Genomic DNA, 18079 nt, shown 5'->3' with positions numbered 1-18079 from the left:
GCCAATTTCCCATGTTTCGTCAGCGAAGTGCTGGAGGCGTTAATCAATATAGCCCATCTCCTATCATCGGATCCTCTTTGTTATTTAGAGATGCTTTAAACCGCCATTTTGATGTTCAAATACCGACAAAATTTTTTTCGCTGTCGTCTCTTTTTTCCTGTATTTGTGTTTATTCTGTAACTAATTAGTTTGACGGTTCGCATTTCTACTTCGTTTACTCGCAATCAACGGCACATACATTGAAACAGTTCAAATAATAATCATTTGTGTATTGAATAAATAATGACATCCAAACAAATCGATATGGTGGCACGACATCCGCTCATTTACCCAATGTTAGAAAACATCATGGGATTTTGAATTATTTAGTGAGATTTACTTGGTTTTTCATAGTAATTGGATGGACAGCAGGAAAAATTACACCCTTTGTCTTGATAATCAACACAAGATTGCTTGAATTTTTATAAAATATCTGTGTAGCTAGCTAGCTATCCTAAAATTTAATTAAGTAATTGCCAATTTCTAAAGTAATTAATTAGACTTTATGGTTAGTGTGTGGGGAAATCAGAGCTTCAACGTGGGCTTCAATCTTGTTACCGGACATAATATCTTAGAAATAAACATAAATCAATCGTTTATGTTCTAGTTTTACAACACTACAATAGAACTCACATACATAACTCTTCTTTATTTTCTTCAATCTATGAAGGTTGAATTTAGTAAAAAGCTATTAACTCAAAAGAAATATTTACATGTTGTTACCAGATTTATTCAGCTTCAAATCAATTAATATTGAAATTATCTAAAAAATTGCAGAAAAAAATGTGTCAATTAAAATTTGCCAAATGATTGAAATAGGAAAAATTCCTCAAAGTGGCTGATCTCTGGTAGATTTTTGTACCTAACTACTAAATTGGGGAAAACAATTGTCAATTAATTGTCATTTACTGACATAATATTTGTCAAAGACAAAAGTTTACGTTGATTGTGACAAAAATAGTGACGATGTATCATTTTATTTATGTCTTTAGTAGTAATTTATTGAATGTCTTTCGATTGAAACGACTTTTGATGCAATACAAACAAAGTTAATTAATTAATAAACCTAATGGTAATCTAATGTTTTAAAAGATTTAAATTTGTTTTTCTACGACACTACAAAATGTTTTAAAACTCGCACCTCAGACAAAATGCCAAGTAAGATAAGACACTAGGAACACGGAAAAAATGTTTAAAAAGATATATCTGACAAAAAATTTCGATATACAAGGTGCGCCAGAACTCGCGCCCCAGAGAAAAATATCATGTATACCAAGAACATGGTATGGAAAAAATGTTAAAAAAATTTTATTTATAAAAATCTTGAAGTTAGTTATGAGAGTTTAAATTTTGCATTTTGACTCTATTTCTGTTGGAAAAATAGTTTTTCAAGTTTTTTGCTACAGGCTATTAGAAGAGGACATAAGGAAGCTCTATCCTAAATTGTAACTTTGTTTAATGTTATTTGTAGCTTTTATTGGCATTTTTTTTACTTTTACTAAATAATTATAAAAAAAAAACATATACAATATCATCAGTGTCATTAAATAGACATGAAAAAATGTCAAATCTCAAAAAATTAATGTCAACATTTTTTGACAGAATTTTTTAAACATTTTTTTCATGTTCCTGGTATCTTTTGTTACTTGAACTTTTTTCCTGGGGCGCGAGTTCTGGCGCACCCTGCATACTCGTATTTTTTGACCTTTGACATTTTTTATGTTTAGTTATTGTTACCGATGATCTTGTATACGTTTTCTCATAATTATTCAGTACTAAAGGTACAATACTTTGCCAAAAAAAGCCACAAATAGTAATATTAAACATAAGTTTCATGGGTTTTTATATTATATTATTACAGTAACTGTAAAATTAATAAATAATCTGATCATTAATTTTATTGATTCTAAAAAATTAAAATTTTAGCATAAATCACTTATTTAGTATCGTAGGAAAAATAGTGTACAAAACTCGCTGTGGGGGTGTTTAACGCACTCGTGGGGCTTCCGCACTCGGCTAACGCCTCGTATATAAGACTCTTCACTTATCGTTATTTATCATTTTCTGTGCTCATTATGTAATATATTATTTTCAGTCGGATTTATTTTAACGTTAAATAAAAAAAATAGTACAAAATTGATGTATTTGTTTTTTGTCGTTCTAAATTATCTTGTTTTAAAATTCTGAAAATGTTCAATATTTAAAGATCAACATGGAGGGCTCGTGAAATCTCTTAACAGTGTTACTATGGTGTGGTTGACAGCTTGTCGATGGTAAATTGTTGAATGTTATTCATACCATAACAACGTAGTACGACGAAAAAGTAATTTTGATTATTATCTTTGCATTATAGAACGGAAAGCACATTATTTAAATTATAGTTTTGTAGACTCTTATATCAAATTCTGTTAGACAGCAATAAGTTAAATTCATATCTTGTGTCCTGTAACATTAGTGTCACATTTATGTGTCCTGTAAATAAGTGCGAATGGTAGTAATAAATAACTCAAACTTTAATATTAGTCCATAAACCTCACATTGCCTATAATAGAAATGTATTTTACAAAATATAGTGTATTATTTCTAAACATTTTTTAAATTCACCCTGTAATTATAGTCTGGGTTTCATTCAACACCTACATCAACAAATTTTAGTTTGCTTTATGAGAGAGTTGAATGAAAAATTTTAATTAAACTCAACTTTGAAAATATTAAAATGTAATTAAATATTTGAACCGTTTTTTCCGAATACATTCTTTCTTTTGCAGGTAAACACGGTTCTGTACTGTAAACATAATGAAACATCCAAAGAATTGAATTAGAAATATCTTGGTAGGTACATTTCTGGATATTAGCGTTTGTAATTTCAACATCCTTTGTGCGGTAGACAAGTTGAAATGAACATTATAACGTCACGAATCGCCCCAAATGAAATAGGAACGAACGTCTTCAAGATGCAGATATTATTCAAGATAATTACAAACACACATAGGTAGTGCCATTGTGCATACCTGCAGGCAAGAGTTTGTTTTTAACGAATTCTATAATTATGGCATGATTAACAGAAACACAGAGGAAACATAAATTGGACAAAGTTTGTGTTTATTTATAAGTAGGTAGGGATAGAGCAAATTTTAGTTAATTTTTATTCACATATTTTTGTTATACAGGTGTTTCGTTTTTATTGTTTCAATTGTTTCTCACGACCGTTACCTACAAAAGTCACTGTTTCCATACAGCGAATTACCTACGAAAGTTGACGATATCACACGTGTGTGTTATGAAAATAACGTAAGAGGTTGTGCATTGCTTTTGACTTTTATTTTCTTCTTTGACGCTAAGTTTTGTAAATAAAACCACCGACCTTTTAAACCTAAATCAGCTTAATTAAGTAAGAATTTAATATTAATAGACGCCTAATTTATTAACTGTCGATCTTATTTCTTTCAGAGAAACATTAAATCGTTTTATTAGAAACATTCGTGTTTTTTTGTCATGGGAAACATAGTGTACATGACTCGCTGGAAAGTGTTTAACTTGGCTGACGCCTCGTGCAGAAGACTCCCCACTTGTGCGTTATTTGTCACTTTCCGTGCTCGTTATGTAATATACTATAGGTGATAGAATATTCAATTTTAAGACAAAAGTTTCCTATAAACATGATAAATCAAAAAATACTATGTAAGACAGCTAAAAGGGCTGCGTCTTTTATGGATTTTTCCAGTCAGGTCAATTTAACCTACTGATTTGCCAATTTCACCTCTACTGCTACAAATGTGTCGTATGGTTTCCGATAACTGGCCTTTGATTTTTCCGGTATTAAAATATTTAAAACTTGTTTCTTTTCTTTTGAGGAATTATTTGATAAAACTATCGTAATCGAACTCATTTTTCGAGATTTCTACGTATTTACATACAACTTAAAAATGTCATTTCGACATCTGAACGTATTATACAAATGTGATTATTTTTAAATCGAATTTTTGAATGAAATGAACAGAAACCGATAAACAACATGTTATGAATCATAGCAACCTTAAATGGATACGGTAGTTATGATGGTTATAACACCACTCGGTATGTTAATAGCTATTAAATCCATGCTTTCGAGTGACCTATGGCTTTGAAATTAATTTCGTAACACTGAAATGTAAATTGTGTCAAGTCAGGGCGATGCCAGTGGCCACCCCTCGGAAATGAATGACAATTGACTATAAAAGTGTGACGTTTGAATTTGATAGTTTATGATGTCAACTTAATTTCAAAGTCACAGACCACTTTGATCAGAAATTTAATTGTACGAGTTGTAAAACGTGATAGCTTAAACGCTCTCACACCCGTGTAAAACGTTATTTAACTATCTTTGTCGCACAATAACAATTGTTTTTTTACTGTTGGAAAACTTGGAAGCACTAAAAGTAGAAAGCGGCAATAGGTAGAGATTGGGTGAAAGTAAAAAACAAAAATTCAACCATAATTCTACAAAGTATCAGTTTTATAGAGAAAAAAGGCTTAAAAGTGCATAAATTTTAAGTTAAAAAAACCTTGACCAAGAATTCGTTAAATTTTAATCCTTTAATCTGACACTTCTGACAGTTGGTGACATTTTGCGTCAATGTGACTGACACTCTTCAAGAAAATCAAACGAAAACGATAGAAAAACGGAACTATATGTTACTGGTGATTTGAAAAAAGCAAAACGGGGACGTAAATAGTATTTGTGCAAAGGTTGGTTTTGCGTGCGAGTAGTTTGTACTGCAAGTTGGTATAATTCTGATTGGTGACGGTATAGCACAACGTGAATTACCGAAATATCATCGTCTCTATAAAAAACCGTCTCGAAAGACAAAGAGCTACATGGTAAGTCGTGAAGTGTTGTCTAACATACAAGAGCTCCTTTTTGGCGAAGAAATGTGTAAATTAAGGTTATTCTGACATTGTGAGATGACGAAAATAATGCATAAAACATAGGCCAAAAACTATATAAAACCCAGTTAATTTGCACACTGGTTGACTTAAAATAGGTAGTGATTTGTGAAGTGTTGTTTAAGACTTTAAGAGCTCCATATAAAAGAAATTTGGCCAAGAAATGTGTAATTTGAGGTGATGACATGAATTGCCACAGAGTCACAAAAATCTAGATATCATACCCACTGAGCAAAGCCGCAAACCCTCCCTATAAATTTTGACGAAGTCTGATAGTTTTAAGGTGCGCCAGAATTCGCGCCACAGAGAAAAAAAAGGTAAGATACCAGGAACCTGTAAAAGATGTTAAAAAAATTCTATCTATAAAAATTTCGAAGTTATAACTTATAAGAATTTAATTTTTGCACTTTGACTCTGACACACCCTGTATAAAATACTTGCAAATCAGATAGTGTGAGGCTTAGAAGGAAGAAGCGGCAAAGCCGCGAACTTACCATTAAATTTTGATAAAATCTTATAGTGTGAGGTTTAGAAGGGGGCAAGCGGCAAAGCCATGAGCCCCCCTATAAATTTTGACAAAAGCTGATAGTGTGAGTTTTACTCGGGGTCAAAACCCACGATGATTATTTAAAATACTTGCAAAACAGGTAGTGTTAGCTCTAGACGGGGGCGAGCGGCAAAGCCGCGATCCCTATAATTTCTACAAAATATTTTTAAATCCGACTGGATTTGATTATCAGTTTTTAATTATAATACTATTATAGAATCATGTTCTTTTACAAACCTTATACATATTGGTAAAATTTTTACAAAGTTATTATTACAGAAAGTTGTCTTGTTCAAATATTGATACATTAACGATTTGAAGTTTATACTTTTTATTACACAATAATCCGTTCTTAGATTCTCTAAGGGTTAGAGCAAGGGTTTTCTCATTTAAGCACCTTCACTTAATTATTCATCAGAAAAAAATAACTAACTTAATTCTAGATATTTATTATACAAGATGATAACGAAATTGTTTATCTACGAGTGAATAGGTTATGTTTACGAGTGATGAAGTCACAAGTACATAAACAATCTTTATCGTCGTGTATAATATTTTGTTTTATTTTGTACTCACCTACCAGAATTTCTTGGTCAAAGTGGAATATAAACAGTAGATAAAAATTACTTTATTTCACTAGACCCTAAAAGACTATTTTAACTACTGAAATTAGTTGATTAAAGCACTCTTTAACATTGAGCACAAAATAAAACAACTTAACCCTTATCAATCAGATAAAGTAGTCTTTTATCGTCTAGTGAAATAAAGTAATTTTTATCTACTCCACTTTGACTAGTGCATTCATTAGGCAGACACAAGAAATTCTGGTAAGTGAGTCCAAAATAAAACGAAATAATATACACGACGATAAAGATTGTTTATCTACTCGTGAAAAAGTCCACTCGTGACTTCGTCACTCGTAAACTTCACATTTTCACTCGTAGATAAACAATCTTTTTATCGTTTTGTATAATAAGTAACTATTCTTTTCTATATTCATATTTTTTGAATTTTTTCAGAAGCATTGTGGAATTTCGTGTCTGAAACAACCTACTGTTGTTTGTATGTACGCTTCGGGCTGTTTTATAATCAACATGTATCAGACATGTTTAAATGTAGAGAACATCTATAATGTTGCGTCGTGTTTTTTTTTTTCTGTAAAACTTCCAAAAATTGAGTCCATCGTAACGATGGCCCATAAATAAATCAAACAGCCGGCAAAGTGCGTCGTTTAAGAAATAAACGAGGTCTTTAAGTTAAAAAGGGACGGCGATCTCCTTCACAACAAGGCTAACAAATTTGCTACAGGGGGTTAGATTGAATAAATAATGTTACGGTTTCTGTTTATTGAGCCGAATGAAGTTCTTGACAAGTTTATGTACCGGCATGAATAAATGATAAAGTTCTGATAGATAGAAAGCTTATCGGTAGTCTTCGTAGCGGAATTCAAGAACATTCCGAATGTCTAATTTAACTTTGCAGGTGCTAAAACTTAACTTGGATCGATCGAGTTGTGGAGGGCGAGCGCCGAAAGAACTTTATTTATGATCGAATTAAACTTGTACTAAAGTTGGTCGCGTCGCGGTGGTTGAGTAAAAATCGACGTGACGTCATTTTCATGACTTGACACTCAAAAAAACTACGAGTAATTCTATACCAGTTCTTAATTTTTAATATAAATTTGATGGATTGGGAATATTGCTTTACTCGGGGGAATTTAAAATGTAACGCGAACTTTGTTACAAATACTAAAATATGTAGATCCATTAGCTCCTAAAAGCTATCGCTGCGGAGCGACCGGATGATTCAATCGAATCGAATCAAACTTTTGTAACAATTTTTTAATTTTCTTTTTTTAATAAATTTTCACTGGGACAAAAAATCTCGGTCACTCTTAATTATGTGTAAAATGTTTACTATTATCGTATTCACGAGGGTAGTGCGTCATCAATTTCATTTTTTCATTACCAACACAAAAGTGAAATAACAAACCCATCACAATGAAATTTAAACAATTAAAAGGCCTCTAAGGATGGTAGCCTTGAACATTAGTTTACATACACTGGCGGACACGGAATTTTGAACGATTTGTCATTCGACTGACATAAAAATGTTAAACCGGCTTTATGTACATACAACTAACCTCACTTTCGATTTTTGGAATTTTTGTCCCGATAGCTAAAGAAAAAATGACACAAATCAAAATAATTTATTGAACTCATATAAAAACACGTATTGCTGGCATTACTGTTTCGGAAAATCGAAATCGAATCCATGAAATGAGGCATAAATGCACTTGTGTTAGTGTCAAAATGGAAGTAAAGTCTGTTTTTTTTTAATGAAAATGCCAAACAGTTTTAAGTTGCCACCACTAGTAAATTCATTCCTGGTAATTTTAATAAAAGAAGTTGGCAGTTCTTGTTTTTTGAATTAATTTGAGAACAATGTCATTAAATGTCAACACAAAAAATCGTCTAAGAAAATTTAGAGAAGAAACACCAAAAAAGGAACAAATTCGGTACCGCTAACAGTTTTTAGAAATTTGGAAACGAATAGTTCGCAAGCAGGAAGTTAGAACAAGGACCCGTTAAAATGTAGACGCACTTTGTAATGCAGGTTTGCTAAACATTCTCAATTTTTAGCAAGAAATTGACAAGAACACAAAATAAACGTGAATGAGAAAGAACCTCGGAAAGAACGCAAATAAATTAGTGTATTGGGCATCGTTTTTGAGGAGCGAGTTGAAAAAGTAACAATTTTGAAACTAAAGTGAAGAAGCATTTAAAAATGCATCAACTTTGAGCTCATTTCAATAAATTACACAAAATTTATTGCCAATCATCATAATACCTACTTGTACTTTTGCTAAATAATCCTTTTTCTTCAAAGTTTTTGTAGCAAGATCCTCATTTTTGTCCACAAAATTGTACTTACTTTCGGTGTGTTTCTATCAAAGTTATTAGCACTGAGTTCTGTTTTTAGACCTTAGGTAATGATGTCTGTCTTCAGGTGTTCAATTATAGTGCTTTCAAAGAGCAGATAGGCACTCAAGATTAATAAAAGTTACAATTTTGACAACATCTGAATTTGAAAACATAACCATAATTTTTTAACAAAATTTCTAGGGACAAAAACAAAGAACAAACAAAATTTGTGGCTATGGAGACAAGCTGCTACTAATTTTTTCACCAAAATTTTGACTTGGTAATTTCTATTAAAAAAAAAAACAAACTTTAATGAGGGGCCACCTTTATTTGTTCTACAAAAAATGGGGCCAATCTTATAAAAAACCATTCAAATGCTGTTTTAGTACTTTACATTTTGTGTCTGCCACGGCACAAACTACACTCTGTAATAAAATTGGGATTATTTGACCTATTTGAGGTAAATATTTAAGAAGTCTATTATTTAATGAAGTAATTAATAGTAGAAATTGAAATCGACGCATTATTATTACTCCCACATAAGTGATTTTCTAGTTTTTATAAGATCAGAATAAAAGCTTCTTAACGTTTATAGCTTTGTGTTTAAAGGATGTAAGATGCAACTTTGTTTTGTAGACGTCTTGAATTTCAACTTTTTCTTTTTTCTTATCTGGAAGAATGCATAAGATCGTCTATAGTTTTAAACCTTAGAAAAGAAGAAATTACTTGGCCAACTCCTTATGTTTAAAAATCTTTTTTATGAAATTCCGATATTGTATTTCTTTTCTACCCGCTTTACTTATTGTTCTTTAAAAAATCGGTTTTGTAGTGATGCACAACTAAAGAGTTTTAGATACAAAATCCAAAACCAATGGAAAACATTTTGTAATGATATAACAAATACACTGCATGTAGAAGGTCATTTCCAATTTGTTACATTAAATTTTAAATGCTTTTGCAAAGAATAGTACAAAGCAACACTTTCATCAATAAAGAACTTCTAACTGGTAGATATTGAGCCTAATGTAAACGTAGTAAGGTGAAACGACACCCCGGTCTACCCTCGTGATTATTACTAGGTATATAGTTATTATTATGAATACTTCTAGTAAGGTTATTAAGGCTCAGATTCTAGGTAAAATAACTTTTTATATTTCATTGTCACAAAGAGCATTTTTTGCAACTGCTTTCAGATATACAATAGTATGTTATTCAACGAGTGAGAAAGAAGAAATTTACGATACAAGCCGAAAGCAAGTGGAGTAATTCAAACATAATGATTAATATGTCATGATCTAACACGCTTTCAAATTTGTACATTATTTCAAAGCCATTCTGTATATTGGTTATACAATTTACATTTTCATACAGGGTGAATATAAAGTATGGAAACAAGTGGTTATTGATCATTTGTCTCCAGAAAATAATAATTAATATAAATTAAAGTAATAAAAATGTGATCGTATTTTGAGATCGAAATTTTGTTTTGTTTTTGAGTTATGCGATTTTTTGTCAAAATTGCAATTTATGTATTTTTTTTTAAATTAAATATAAAGTAGAGAGTTGTAATTCTTAGATCATAACTTTTGTGAGAAAAATGGTTTTATAGTGGGTTGCCATTTAAAAAAATAGTTTTTTTTTGTTTTGACAACTGTTTGGCATTTCTCAATACGAAACATCAGATTATTTTTAACAGCAAGTTTAAGCTTTATTGAGTCTAATTCGAAGAATAAAATGTTGTATTCAACTCGTTTGAGTGTAAATCGGACGCTTTATTCCACCTCGTAGATGATAAACCACTCGTTAAACTCGTAGTTTAATAACCCACTCCCGTCCGATTTACACTCAAACTCGTCGAATAAATAACTATTATCATTCATCAATTAGTTTTTCTAAAAAATAAATAGTTTAAGAAAAAAGGTTTGGTTCTGTACTTTTTATTCATCTGGTATATATCAGGATTAGTTAAAAACTTAAAATGTGGATTAATACTTGTTAAGTTTTTAATAACAGATATGTTATAAAAGTCACGGTTACTTCGATCGGGTATGTGTATTGAGCTTTAATATGCTGACTTTACTACATTATAACTCTTTGTTTTAGCTTTTTCAAACATACTCGTATGAAATCTAGCCATAGATAAAATTGAACAATTGTTTATTTTATATTCTAAGTTAAGTTGTTTGTTTTAAAATTATGGTGGATGCGCCGGGCTATCAATTTTTTTTTCAATTTGTGGTATGTTTTGCTCATACATATCTTTTTAACGGATTTAATTTTTTATAATATCTTGATTGTTTTGTCCAATTTCTTTTTTAGTTCCAAATTAATTAATTGATTTAATTAATTAATTTTTGTTTAGTACTACTTTTAATCTTTAAAATTCAGTTTAGAAACGGAAAACCTCTATTGATAATAAACTATAAAACTCAATGAAAACTCTCAGCCTAACTATACAGGCTGCGCCAGAACTCGCGCCCCAGAGAAAATTTTCAAGTAAGGTAAGATACCAGGAACATGAAAAAAATGTTTAAAAAATTTTATCTGTCAAAAAATTTTAACATTTAGTTTTTGACATTTGACATTTTTTTGTCTATTTAATGATACTGAAAAATTTTGCCAACAAAAGCCACAAATAACATTGAAGAGAATTACAATTTAGGATACAGCTTCCTGGTTTCCTCTTTTAATAGCCTATAGCAAAAAACTTTGAAAATTATTTTTCTAACAGAAATAAATAGAGTCAAAGTACAAACTTTAAAACCTCATAACTTCGAAATTTTTATAGATAATTTTTTTTTAACATTTTTTCCATTTTCCTGGCATCTCACCTTATATGACATTTTTCTCTGGGGCGCGAGTTCTGGCGCACCCTGTATAACCATAATTCACTCTTTAATTCTTTGTTTTTTGTAATAAAAGATATTCAGAATTTGCGCCCCAAAGAAACATTTTACATGAGATACCAAGAACGTGAAAAGATGATTAAAAAATTCTACCTGTCAGAAATTTTTGATATTATAGATTTTTTTATGTTTATTTTATGTTATACCGGGTGTCCCAGGCAGGCTTGGATATAGGAAACTAATGTTAATTTCAAATTCTGACACATTGTCCTTTGGCAACAATGACTTGATAGTTTGTTTCTTAGTAATGCTAACCTGGCAAATTAAAATTTCGATTTTTCGAGGGCCGTTTTCGCCCAAATGGAGTTCATTGGAGACACGACAAAAATATTGATAAGAGAGCCCTCTTCAAGCACTACAAGTGTCATCAATCAGATTTTGATTTCTGTTACTCCTGCAGCCGGAAAAAAATAAAAACTAATTTTCGATGTTAATTTCCTATATCCAAGCCTGCGTGGGACACCCGGTATATATTTTTTTATAATTAATAGTTAATAAAGGTACAAAAAGTTTGCCAATAAAAGCCACAAATAACATTAAACAGAGTTACAATTTAGAATACAGCTTCCTTGTTTCCTTTTCTAATAGGCTGGAGCAAAAAAACTTGGGAAATTATTTTTTAAACAGAAATAAATAGAGGCAAAGTGCAAAATTTAAACTTCTAAAACTTTTTATAGATCGAATTAACATTTTTTCTATGTTTCTCATATCTTACCCTAAGTACATGCCATTTTTATGTATATTACGTTAATTACACATTGATGTTTTTTTCCTTTTTTTTTAGTTTCTTTCTTTTTTTTGCTAATAACATTACTGTGAAACAGATTTAATCTTGAAGAGAAAAATACAATGTGAACAAATTTTAATATTAAAAACATCAAAAATATGCAGTGAATGTACTACGAACATTTATCTCATCCTTTAACGTTTTCTCATTGGAATGATATAAGCACTATGGTAAGGATCAATAGGATTAAAAATGGATTGGATTCAAAGTGTAAAAAGAAATGTATTTTTTTGTACAGCTACCACAAAGAAGATTTTGAAAACAATATCTTAAATAAATACATGACCGCCTGGAGAAATAAGCATCTGTTTATGACTTACAGTAATTAAACGTTTAGTTCGGTACAAAGAAACGTAAAGAACAAATGTTATGAACATCTGTAACTTGGGCCTTTAGTTGTTTTAGTATTATCTGTTGGTAACAGTGTGGAAATTGAAGATCAAAGGTTGCTTGATTCTGAGCCTTGGGCGTTTATTGTTGAGCCCCTTACACTTTATAATATTTTCTCTCGATTTCACATTTACAAATTTTCCATCGTCCTGTCGTCCTGTCGTTCATCATGCAAATGTATGCAAAACATTCACCTGTTAAAAGCGATAACATCTGTATAATTGCAAGTGGAAAAGGATCGTCGTTTGTTTTCATAAATAATTTGCTGCGGTCCGGTTGAAAGGTAAACTTTTTTCCATGCATTGAAAATAATTTTACAACGGAATTGTGAGATCAATGACAATTAATTAGAGAGACACGAGTTGAAATCAGAGACTCGTTTTTACTATTTACCCAAAGGGGTTGGTGGGTTAGATATACGCGGCGGGAGCAGCGCCAACTATAAACAGAACCCCCGTTGGTTCAGAAACGTACATATTTTCCATTAATATTAAATTACAACTTCAGCTTTGCTACTTCTTATTCTCTCTAATTCATTCCAGCAGAACAAAAACGAGTTAAAAGCATATTCTCAAATTATTTACAAATGTGTGCATAACTTGTGCTAATATTTATTTAATACTCTTATTTGTAGTAATGAAACATAAAAGGACCCACGGCTGTATAATACACGATGAATACACAATTCTCTGTTTGCTTCTTTCGTTATAATTAATTTCGAAAAGAGAAAAAATCATACTTGTTCGTAATTATAATCCCATTGACAAAAGTTATTGCAGTGAAAACGTAAGAATAATGGATAAATATTGTACATTACAGGTAATAAAAAAAAACTTTTTTTTTATTTTGAGTCTCAAAGAAAGCTTATTTCGATACCAAAACCAATGTGTTAATAAGTCATTTCAACACCAATTTAGGTGCTGAAATAGATTAGTACAATTTAATTTCGGGAGGTTGGTAAAGATGATTTTCAGCGACGTTTTGGGCGATTTCTCTTATTTCAGGTGGTGTGCATGAAGTGCATGAAATATATGCAGTATTAATTGTTAATGCAACAAAATTTTGAAAAATACTCGAGACTTGACATTTCGAAAATCGAATTTTTTAAACTTTGTGACATTTATTACCAACCACCACCAAAAAATCCTAAATTTGAAAAAATCGACTTTTATGTTTAAAAAGTACGTAAAACGGGCAAAGCAGAAAAAAATTGTATGAAAAACTTGTTTCATAAATCATTTGTGGGAACTCGTTTTTCGATGTTCGTTTCATAAATCTGAACTCGTTCCACAAAACTTGTCTTACGAAACGCGTTATTTAATATACTATTTTAAATTAGATTGAAATTATAGTCAACGTTTTACATTTTTTTTGTTTTTTTTTTGGTTTCAAGTCTTCAAATGGAAATTACCAATTCAAAATTTTGGTGAAAAAATTGGTAAGAGCTTGTCTCCATAGCCACAAATTTTGTTTGCTCTTTGTTTTTGTTCCTAGAAATTTTGTTAAAAAATTATGGTCATGTTTTTAAATTGAGATGTAGTCAAAATTTTGACTTTTATGAATCTTGTGTGCCTGTTTGCTCTTTGAAAGCACTATAATTGAATACCAGAGGACAGGCATCATTACCTGAGGTCTAAAGACTGAATTCAATGCTAATAATTTTGATAGAAACACACCGCAAGTAAGTACCTAGTGTTGTGGACAAAAATGAGGTTCTTGCTACAAAAACTTTGAAGAAAAAGGATGTATATACAGAAAAAAGTTATTTAGCAAAAGATACAAGTAGGTATTATGATGATTGCAATGAATTTTGTGTAATTTATTGAAATGGGCTCAAAGTTGATGCATTTTATAAATTCTTCTTTAGCTTTAGTTTTAAAATTGTTACTTTTTCAACTCGTTTCTCAAAAACGATGCACAAGACACTAATTTAATTGCATTCTTTTCGAGGATCTTTCTCATTCAAGTTTATTTTGTGTTCTTGTCAATTTCTTGCTAAAAATTGAGAATGTTTAGTAAACCTGCATTACAAATTGCGTCTACATTTTAACGAGCCCTTTTTCTAACTTCCTGCTTGCGAACTATTCGTTTCCAAATTTCGAAAAACTGTTAGCGGTACCGAATTTGGTCCATTTTTTGTGTTTCGTCTCTAAATTTTCTTAGACGATTTTTTGTGTTGACGTTTAATGACATTGTTTTCAAATTAATTCAAAAAACCGGAACTGCCAACATCCTTTATTAAAATTACCATGAATGAATTACTAGTGGTGCCAACGTTAAGACTGTTTGGCATTTCCATTTAAAAAAACAGACTTTACGTTTTTGGTTTTTATATCGAAATGTCGAAATTTTGATTTTGATTGTGAATTTTAGTGTGAAATAAGCGAATACCTTGAAGATATGTCCTTTAAAAAATAAAAATAAACAAATGAGCTTCTCAATTACCACCTAGGATTTAAACTTTTAGGAAAATTACGTTTTTCAAGTTGTTTGTAATTAGAATTTTCAGAAGTAGTGTTGTATGCCTAAGGTTGGTTACCCCTTGTTGTTGTCGGTTGACGTTTTCTGTCAACCTGCTGTCAACTTTCAATTAAATTATGCATACAGGCTGACAGGTGACTTAACCTAAATTTTGCCACTAGTTACGATATGTTTTATTTGTCACTAGAAATCAACCTAACCAATTTTATGGCAACCTATTCACAAATATCCCTAAATCCTAGGGAGTAATTTCTTGTTGATACGACAATAGGTCGGAATCATTTATTCCTTTAAATAATACATTACTACTCAGGTATTTCTCACCTTTAAAATAAGAATATTTTCACTAATATTTAACATTTTTTTTGTAAATAAGCTCTTCTAATTGAAAAACAAAGTATGTATGAAACGTGTGCTTGATGGATCAGTCCGTTGTGTTCAATTTATTGCGCCTTATAAATTACAAATAACTGCAACTCAGTCATAAAACTCTTGCAATCAACACAACACACGAAATTATTTGTATTTTGTGACGAGTGCCTTAGGTAGAAGGCTTTGTTATTATAGCTTGGAAAATAATAAACATAAAAATCTATCTGCACATTTATTCCACGAAAGCTTACTTGTTGAACAAAGAAAGCAGAAAACAGAAAAGACGATCTACAAAGGCTAGAGGGTAAGAGTTGTCGTGCTAAAGAGCTATACCCAAGTGGACATAGCAGCTATTGTAATGATTGTATTGTGTCTTTCCATTTACGACCGACTGACATGCGATATTTAATATTGTATCACTCAGCCATTAAATGGTCATTATCATTCAGGTAACTACAAAAATTATTCCTTTTATAGCCACGTACTGTCATTACGGTTTACAAGTCTTCCCATACGAAAAATACTGACGAATCATAAAAAGGAAAAGCCACTAAATATGAGAGACGAACCGATCAAAAAAATGTTCAAGAGGAACGGAAAAGAACATTGGCACGTAGATACTTGTCTATGTTAAGGCTCGCAAAATCATGATACTTTCCTGAAAACGTCAACTTTGTCATTTATTATTTAAACAAATTATTTTACTTTTCCAATGTATGTATACTTTATTTCTGAAGATATACTGCGTGTGTCAGAACTCGCGCCCCAAAGAAAAAATTCAACTAAGATAAGATATGGAATATGGCAAAAATGTTTAAAAAATGTATCCGTCAAAAAATTTTGACTTTTATTATTTGACATTTGTCATTTTTTATGTCTGTTTAATGATACTGATGATCGTATACACTGTGTCAATTTTAAAACGTGCAATCGGCAATTTCCCTCAACTGAAAAAGTTATTAATAATCACTCAAAACCGTTTTGGAGGTTCCTAGGGGGAACTAAAATGACATGATAAGTGACACCCCTCCACCCACCCTCGAATATAGTAAAAAAAATTAAAATTTAACGTGTTCGTTTTTGAATAATTGGAAAAATAACTTTACCAAATAGGCTGTTGTATGACATTTTTGAAAAGCGCTTGTTATGGGCTTTCCAACGATATATAACAAGTAGCGTCGTGCCATTTAAAATTTTCGACTTAAGGTGGCTGTGACTTGAAGGGTGGGTGGAGGAGCGTCACTTACCATGCCATTTTGATTCCCCCTAAAAACTACCGAAACGGTTTTGAGTGATTCTCAATAACTTTTTTAGTTCTAGAGATATTGGCGATTGCAAGTTTTAAAATTGACACCCTGTACATGTTTTTTTATAATTATTTAGTAAAGGTACAAAAATTTTGCCAATAAAAGCCACAAACAATATTAAACAAAGTTATAATTTAGGATATAGCTTCCTTGCTTTTCTTCTAATAATCTGTAGTAAAAAAATTGGAAAATTATTTTTCCAACAGAAATAAATGGGGTCAAGAAGCAAAATTTAAACTCCCAAAACTTCGAAATTTTTATAGATAGAATTTTTTTCGATGTTCCTGATATCTTCCTTCACATGGCATTTTTCTCTGGGATGCGAGTTCTGAAATACTCTGTATAATTAATATACAGAGTGATTCAAAAGTGTTGGACCATCTCTTGGGTGGTGATAAAGGACATTCAAATTAGTTAAAAGTTCCAATGACAAAAAATTGGTTGCGCCTTTTTTCAGGAGATATAGCTCTCCAGAGATTATGTTTAGAGGTAAGTAAGCCGTTCCGATCATGTTTTCTTGAATTTAGTTAGAACAGATTACGTAAATCGAGGTTACTTTGACACAGTTTGAGATGTTTTGTTAATGTAACTTTTTTATTTGTTGCAATATTTTCTTGAAAAAAATATTATCGGAACAATTGATCCTTCTGCTTTAACAAACAAACTTAAAATTTTGCTTTAAGGTCATAATTTTTCCAAAAAAAAACAAATAGAAAATTTGGTGACTTCGGGACTATTTTGACAGTCCCTTTAAATACATGGAAAATCAAAGTTAAAGTTTTGTTAGCCTGGGAGGTACTTTGACATCTTAGAACTAAAATTATGTAATATATGATGTAAATAAATTTTATTAAACTCATTAAACACAAAACATAAAATATATATTTGTTTTAAAAAAAACTTAAATAAGTCATTCTTTGGTATTTTATGGCTTCTATATGGCATAAAAAAAATAAACAATTTCAGTACCTAAACTGAAAATAAAACAGAATTAGTAGCCCCATAACATGTCAAAGTAACCCGGGAAATCAAAGTAATCCCATTTTACGGTACCTGTTGAAAAAAATATTAGCTTGATAGACTAAAATGCCTACATGGTAATATGGAAATTAACAGTTCTGTTTTTTCTCAAAAACGGCTTGAAAAAATCTTTGAATTTATTTTTGTGCTTAGCTGCATGTCTTCTATCACCATTCGAGAGTTGATCCGATACTTTTGAATCATCCTGTATATACATATATACATATATATGTTATTTATGAAAATTAATTTTGGATTATTTGGACGAAAGGCTATTGACGAACTTTATTATAATACGAGTACACCAATGAATAATTTAGTTTTGTATTTAATTAGTATTTGAAACAGAATTACTAACAAATTAAGCACATACAATCCTG

The 18079-nt window shown here is 30.8% G+C and overlaps 1 long non-coding RNA gene across 1 annotated transcript; it reads right to left on the bottom strand.

Moving 5' to 3' along the window:
- Window positions 1–351: 351 nt before the first annotated feature.
- LOC123009022 lies at window positions 352–859 on the bottom strand. Its single transcript, XR_006413001.1, has 3 exons — window positions 753–859; window positions 542–701; window positions 352–493 (listed from the first exon to the last, which is right to left on the bottom strand). It is a non-coding gene; the product is annotated as an uncharacterized LOC123009022 (long non-coding RNA).
- Window positions 860–18079: the final 17220 nt, after the last annotated feature.

Source organism: Tribolium madens, unplaced genomic scaffold (genome assembly GCF_015345945.1).
Source record: "Tribolium madens isolate multiple individuals breed KSU strain unplaced genomic scaffold, Tmad_KSU_1.1 Scaffold_71;HRSCAF=194;Tcas5.2_LG6, whole genome shotgun sequence".
NCBI classification, from domain to species: Eukaryota; Metazoa; Arthropoda; class Insecta; order Coleoptera; family Tenebrionidae; genus Tribolium; species Tribolium madens.
Note: the sequence above shows the minus strand (reverse complement) of the source record. Positions and strands in the feature narration are given on the sequence as shown.